Source organism: Armigeres subalbatus, chromosome 2, assembly GCF_024139115.2.
Source record: "Armigeres subalbatus isolate Guangzhou_Male chromosome 2, GZ_Asu_2, whole genome shotgun sequence".
In the NCBI taxonomy this organism is placed as follows: Eukaryota; Metazoa; Arthropoda; class Insecta; order Diptera; family Culicidae; genus Armigeres; species Armigeres subalbatus.
This window is the reverse complement of record NC_085140.1, coordinates 355,903,418-355,911,125: the sequence shown is the minus strand read 5'-3', so window position 1 is coordinate 355,911,125 and position 7,708 is coordinate 355,903,418.

Genomic DNA, 7,708 nt, shown 5'->3' with positions numbered 1-7,708 from the left:
TGAAACTTCCGGATAAATTCCTGGAGGAACTTTAGGATGAGTTTCAGAAATAATTCCAAAACGATTTTTTAGAGGAATTCATAGAATAATTCAAAGAGAAAATTCTGGAAGATGATGATGATGATGATGGTCCCGCCACATACCCCTACAAGGGTTTGAGCTAGACGAGTTATCTTTAAGATAATTAATTGATATGCATTTAATCGGATTTCCAAAAAGAAAAACGATCCGATTTCTTATCACAGATATAAATTTGAATATTTGAACATCACTATACAGCAAAAAATATAAATTTAAAAAAACTGATCTTTCCAAAACCGCAATCTTGCTAAAACATCAGTAGTGATACATACAGCTCTATGAAAATGCAAAACTTGTGATACCTCTCGCACAGATTTCAAAAGTTTCACCAGGAATCGCGTATCAAGTCAATTTTTCGCTCAACAACTTATATGTATCTATAGTATTCATGATTCTCGACAATACAGGCACCAACACTTGTGATACCGCTCCGTCGATATTAAAAAGTTTCAGTTTAACCGCGAAACAATCTACTGGATAGCTATATCGAACATTCAAAACTCTTTCAGCAGTAACCATACAAAAGTCATTCACTCCTAATCATTCAAACAGATCAAAATGTGGCACATGAAAATTAAATTTGAAATAATTTATACCTGTATTTCGCGCGAGGCTCAAACTCTTGTAGACTACACAAAGAAAAGTTAAATTAATAATTACGTCAAGAAAGTAAAAATCCATCATCATCATCGAGGCGATCGTTGTAGTCGTTAATGCCCCAAAAACAATAAATAAAATTAAAATAAAACACACAAAAGTATCCGTTGGGTAAACTTCGTCAAAACTTAAATTAGTTAATGCTAAAAATTGTCGAGTAGCTGTCTAAATGCAGCTTTGACGTGTGAAATACATTGTCTCTTGAACTGTGCTAGTGTCGCTGCACGTTTGATGTGTGTAGGCATCGAATTGAATACGTTTACACCCTTGTAGAACAATGAATTTTGTGAAGCACCATGCAAAAAGAAAGGTGTTCTTACATCAACCGCGTTTCTCGTATTATATCTATGTATGTCACTTCCTCTTTCAATTCGATCACACAAATATCGAGGCAGCAAACCATTAATTGCTTTAAAATGAACACCATAGTCAAATAAACAATGCGTTGCTTCACTGACAGCCACTGCAAGGCGTCTAACAAAAAGTTGAGGAAGTGAACCTATTGCATCTCAAAAATCAAGCGCATTATTTTATTTTGCAAACGCTGTAATCTCGATATTTGTGTACCGTTAGCCAAGAATAGGATGGACGGGCAGAAATCCAGATGAGGAGAGATGATTGATTTATACAACAATATTTTACTAGCAATGGTTAAATCGTGTTTTAATCGGCAAAGAATTCCATACTTCTTGGCAATTTTCTTGATAACATTGTCAATATGTTTGTCAAATATTAGCTTGTCATCAATAATCACGCCAAGATATTTAATCTCCCGTACGCGATCAATTGCCTCATCATCCATCATAACAGAGACATTTTCACTTATTCGGTTCCGCGAAATTATCATGAACTTAGTTTTACTTATGTTCAATTTTAACTGTTTATATTTCAACCATCTACTTAGAATGCAAATCTTCGTTTAAGTGTGCAACGGCCTCTTTTAGGTTTTTAGCTGCAATGAACAGCACGGTGTCATCAGCAAAAGATTTATATCACAAAATCGTAAGACTCGTCGCATGTCATTTATGTACATAATGAATAAAATAGGCCTAATACACTTCCCTGTGGCACGCCGAGCGTGTTCTCCACAGGACTTGATACACAATCGTTAAAAGCAGTCCGTTGAGTTCTGTCACTCAAATAGCTTTCAAACCATTTGTAAGCAGAACCCGAAATTCCAAAGCGCTGAATTGTTTTCAACAATAAGGGCCGAGAGATTGTTTCAAAAGCGCGTTTTAGATCCAAGAACACCGCAACAATCGTATCTTTTGCTCTACTTTTTCTTTCCATTTAGCCAATACCAAGTTCAATGCGGTTTCACAAGAATGACCTTCTCGATATCCCGATTGTTCCGGTATGAGCAAGTTATTATTATTTAAATACTCTAGCAGCTGGCCTTTTATAACAAGTTCTAAAATTTTCTCTAATGTGTGCAACATGTTGATGGGACGAAACTCTTCGGATTTAATCGTTCCAGCAACTTTTTGTATAGGAATCACAAGGGATTCCTTCCAAACTTGTGGCACGTGCCCAGTTTGTATAGATTCATTAATTAGGTCCAGCAAGCTGTCTCCGATGACATCAAAGCAGTCTTGTATCACTTTTGCATTTACGTTATCTACACCAGCCGTTTTTCCCATCGAGAAGCAAATATTCCTTAATTCTTCCAATGTTATTGGGTGAAAGCCTTCAAATCTACAGTTAACATCGATCGGCTGTCGTATTTCGTCGGGTTCATCAACTAATTCAATAGATGCATTAATCGATGAAACACTGCTGACAAAATATTCGTTAAACTTATCTGCAATTAATTGTTCTGATAGTTCTAGTGTGCCATCAAAAGTTATGGACCGCGGTTTACTAGTACTAGGTTTCAAAAGTGATTTCAATATTTTCCATAACTCTTTGCTGTTGTTTTGATGTTGATCAATTTTCCTCTGAATATATTCGCATCGCGTACGTTTCAAACGTTGCGAATATTTATTACGCGCAACCTGGTACCTATTCCAACGATAATCACTGTTATGTCTACAAAATTTTCTGTACAACTTATCCCTTTTACGTTTAAGGCGCAAGAGGTCTAAATTGTACCAGCTGTTCGAATTATTTTGAGATACAAACTTTTGTTCAACTAATTGATTGGTACAGGTTTTTATGACATTCGTGAGAACAGCTGATTTGTGATCCAAAGATCCGCCATTTGTTTGAAAATCCACGTTTCTTTCGACAAGATTCGAAACTGCTTGTTTCGAATATTTCCTCAACACTTCAATTTATTTACATTACTATTATTACCTTTGTTATCATCAACATTGATTACTATTGTTTCATGATCGGTTATTTTTAAATCGCAATTAATAACAGTATTAACTGAATCAAAATTAGAATAAACATGATCAATTAAAGTTCTACTGTGCCGGGAAATACGCGTATAATCAAAACTTTCTGTTTTAAGTTGAAAAATCTGCCAAATTTTTCAAATGCTTCGAATTATGAACGTCACACCAATTGATATTGAAATCGCCAGCGAGTACATTTAATTTGCTATGATCTAGAAACCTCTCCAACCAGTTTTCAAAATTTCAACAAATCGCTGGTCATTAGAACTGGGAGAGTGATACAAAACACCATAGTTACCCATCTTCATGCCACGTACAACTGTAATGCCTAAGAACCAGTTTCCATCACAAACTTCGTTCAATTGAAGCTTGAACTGAACCGATTCTTTGACATAAATAGCAACACCGCCAGTGTGTCTCGAATGTGATAAACAAGCAGCCACACTGTAACCCGGAATACTATATTGATCAAAAGCATCAATGTCGATAATATGTGTTTCAGATAGAAAGACTAAAACGGACGTGTATCTTCCACAATCTTACGTAAAGGCAACGTAGTTTGTGGATAACCCAGCAATATTGAAATACAAAATATTTAACTGATTCACATTACTACTGGAACTTGGTTGCTATTCATTGAAACGTAAGCTGCTCTTTTCCGATCAAATAATCTTTTGTAAACTTTACATTCGGTGCTAAATGCCCCGTGGTTAACGTCCAGATTAATTTTACGTTCCTTATTCATTTTTAAACAATTGACACATTTCAATACAGTTGACGTGCAATCAGAGGTCTTGTGACGTTCACTGCACTTTGAGCACGCAATGTCATTCTTACACTCCGTACTCATGTGCCCAAATTCTCCACACTGGAAACACCTCAAAACGCTAATCTCTGGAACTACAAGGCACCGATCAAACCTTATGTTTTACCTTTTTCGCGGTTAACAAACAACTATGAGTCTCTATATCGACTTGAATTACCACGTTGTCCTTGTTGTACTTAAAACGTGGATTTTCATACATCCTAACGACTTTAACATCATTTATGGCGATGTCTTCATTCTGATCTTTTAAGATCTGAATGAAGTCATCGAAGGAAAATTTATCAGACATGCCCATCACTTTCAATCTTGGCACCGATGATGGGACAACAGCGTTATAACTCTCACCCAATTCACTTTGAATGCCTTCTTTGACAGCGTTAACATTATACCCTGTTGCACACTCAGCAATAATAGAGCCGTCTTTCCCGTTTCTAAAGTTACTGATCTTGTGTGTTTTGGATCTAACTTTTTGTTCAAAAACTTGCGAGTATCATCGCTACTTTGATTGGACTCTTTCGGTTTTATCACAATAACCGGACGAGTCTTACGAGCCACTTTTACATCATTAATGGCAACACTTTTCTTGCTTTCTTTGTTACTACTAATTTTACTCCCAGTGCTTTTTAACGATATCCATGAAGCTAATATTCTCATTGAAAACATCATCAACGTCTTCTTGAACTTTACGTTTTTTTACCTCTGGGATTCAAATTCGATTCCGAAGACGATCTTGATGTACCTTGTGACACATTCATTGCAGCTACTTTATTGGTCGCATCAAATTGTAAAAATGATCCTTTCATATTTTTCAATTCATTTCCAATTAAGTCCCGAAAACCATTAACTGCATCATTTAGGGCATTTTGCACCCTTTTCCCCAATTGTTCAATCCCGTCTTTTAGCGCGATGTTTATCTGAGCAGCAATGTTATCTCGAATGCCCTCGATCGAATCAGACATAGAAGAAATCTTCTTCATTTCCTCTTCGATCTTTTGGACGTTCGAGAGCAATACATTCTGCTCGCCACAACACTGGCTTGATAAACAATTATCACACTTAAACACAACATTATCATTCTCCGTGACCAGCTTTGCCAATGGTTTGGTCATGGATGTGCAATTGTAGTGGTACACTTTAGCGCAACCACAACCAGAACAACTCATTGGCAAATCACTGGGCAGGATCCCCATGCCACACTCACTGCACTCAACCATCTCGCTTATGCCCTATACACAGCTAGCAAACGGTACCATGCAGACGACACAGAACACAAAGAGACAAAACAAAGCACAAAAATTTACCGGCCGCCAGCTGCTGCTGGGGCTGAAAAATCCAAAATTGAACGAGAATAACCAGCAGACACAATTTGTCTTTTGGTTATTTCGTCACTTAGCACTTTAGGGCACGCGAATAAAAGCACTTTTTCGCGGCACTGTCGCAATTTCACACGTAATTAATCGTTTTTTTTAATCACTGCACGGCAAAAACAAACCACTCCGGTCACCACTACATCACCGAATGAATGTCTAAGATATTTGTATAAGAATTACCAAAGGAATTCAAGGGAGAATTTAACGAAAGTGTGTAACAAGTTTCCTCTGAATTTTCTACTGAGTTAAATAATTCCCCGGAGTTTTTAGGAATTTCTCTGTATTTCTTTTAAAAAGGTTTTCCTGTAGCAATTTACCGTATACGCATAAGCCTTTCTCGTATGTTTTTGTCGCTGAATGCATGGTTCCATCTTAGATGAGATGTGCTGTGGAGTTTATTCTTTCCGTATGCAAGCAGGAGCCTCTAGGAACACCTTGCGCCATTTTCGAAAGTTCACTTCATGTGAGCAGCGATGCCAGATTTGAAGACATATCTTCAATGTTCATTAATAAAGCAAAAAAAAAAAAAAAAAAAAAAAAACATATCTTCAATTTCATTTGAAGACATTTAAATCTCTGTGAAGATATTTATTTCGTTAAGACATTTTGAAGACTTTTCAAAATATTTGAAGACTTGTCTACTTATTTGAAAAATACTTGAAGACAATCAATTAGCCTGCGAATGGAAAATACAATTTTATTACCTATGAATTCTGCGACTTTTATGTGCATAATAAACTTTGTTTCGGGCTCAAAATTTTTAACATTAAAATATATTAATACTAGCCAGTTGTTTTAGCATTTCAGACGCCAAACGTGTTCTTTCGAAGTGTCTGTAAAAAGGTATTTAGATCATTACATCGGAACGCAAGGACCAATCTAATTTATTTCAAAAATAGACTGAATTCTTCAATGACTTGATTTAACCTATTCAACCGTTGGGCTAGAACCAGATTTTTCTCTAGATGCCTTCTGGATTCATCTGATCTTTTCGGCATTTCCATGTGGATTTTTAGAAGAATTTTCAATCAAAATTTGAAAGACTTTTTCATGTAAAATACGAAAAACTGCGATGTAAATAATGAGGTATTTCTCGTCTAAATTCAAGAGAATTGAAATTGAAAATTTAGTACAAATTATCGTGGAAATTTATAATAATATCTGTATAGAGAAATAAAAGAAATTCTCCAAAATTTAAGCAAAAAAATCTTAATTTCCACAAGTTTTTTTCTAAGTTCATGAGAGAAAATCTTCTGAACTCCCACAATAAACTCCTTTTAATTTCCACAAGAAATTTGTGTCAATTGATTTCCATAAAAAAACGAATGTCGACAAGAAATTGAAATTTTTCTGATGTTAAATGAATATTTTTCAGAATTTAATAATAATAGGAACAAATCGCTTCTCATGTTGCTATAGTGAATAAGAAAAAAACTGTGTTGAGTAACATTACACTCCTTACGAAAGAACATTGATATTAAACAGCACATGTTCAGAGGATTCATATGAATTAAGGATTTCACATGACATGAACGCGAATTGATACGTGCCACTTTTATCAAATCAATTGGACTCAAATCTTCTATTCAATTGCCTAATTTCAACTCAGCTAACATTGAATTTGATAATATTAATTCTAAGTAATCAGCTGCTTACGCACTGAAAATGATCAGTTGAAATAAATTTACAATCATCATGCGTGCATTGCACTGCACTACTGCACTGCTTACCACGTTCTATCCGATAGGAAATGCATCATTAGCCGTCTACCAACCGTAGCAACCAACCGTTTCTTCCGTGTCTAGCTTGCTCTTATGACTCTTTTGAATATACACGTGGTCAGTAAAGCTTCACACGAATTGATATCACACATGATTGATGTCTGATGCCTTTTATTCGATTAGAACGATCTACTGTTTGCTCTGGGATCAGTGGATATCAGAATTCGATTATATTAATCCTAAAATTGCGAGCAACTGGTTTAGTTCGTTTTGTACCGTATCGCATTCGTTCCATCTCTCGTTGGGGCATCCGTAACGCATAGTTAGCATACAAAGAAGCCCATCTTAATGAGTCGTCTTCTCTATGTCTAAGCGACTCGTGCCACAGTTTGTCAGAAGTACGAAGGAGCATCCGAGCTAAAAGTTCAGATTTTCTGATGATTTCTAACAACAAACTATTACTTCTAGGCTTCAGTGTCGGTGCCATTCCATTTTTAGGTCAAAGTATGACCTATCAAGTGACGGAGGATGATTCCACTGATGAAACAACCAGTAAACCAGATACCCAACAGCGAACCGCAAAACCCGAATCCAATGATGAAAACCTTCAGGAAAATCTTGATCTACCATCGACTCCAGTGTTTGCTCGAAGCAAAAGTGATTTGAACATGGCCAACAACGACACGATTAGTAATTCCCCCACAACATCGAGCG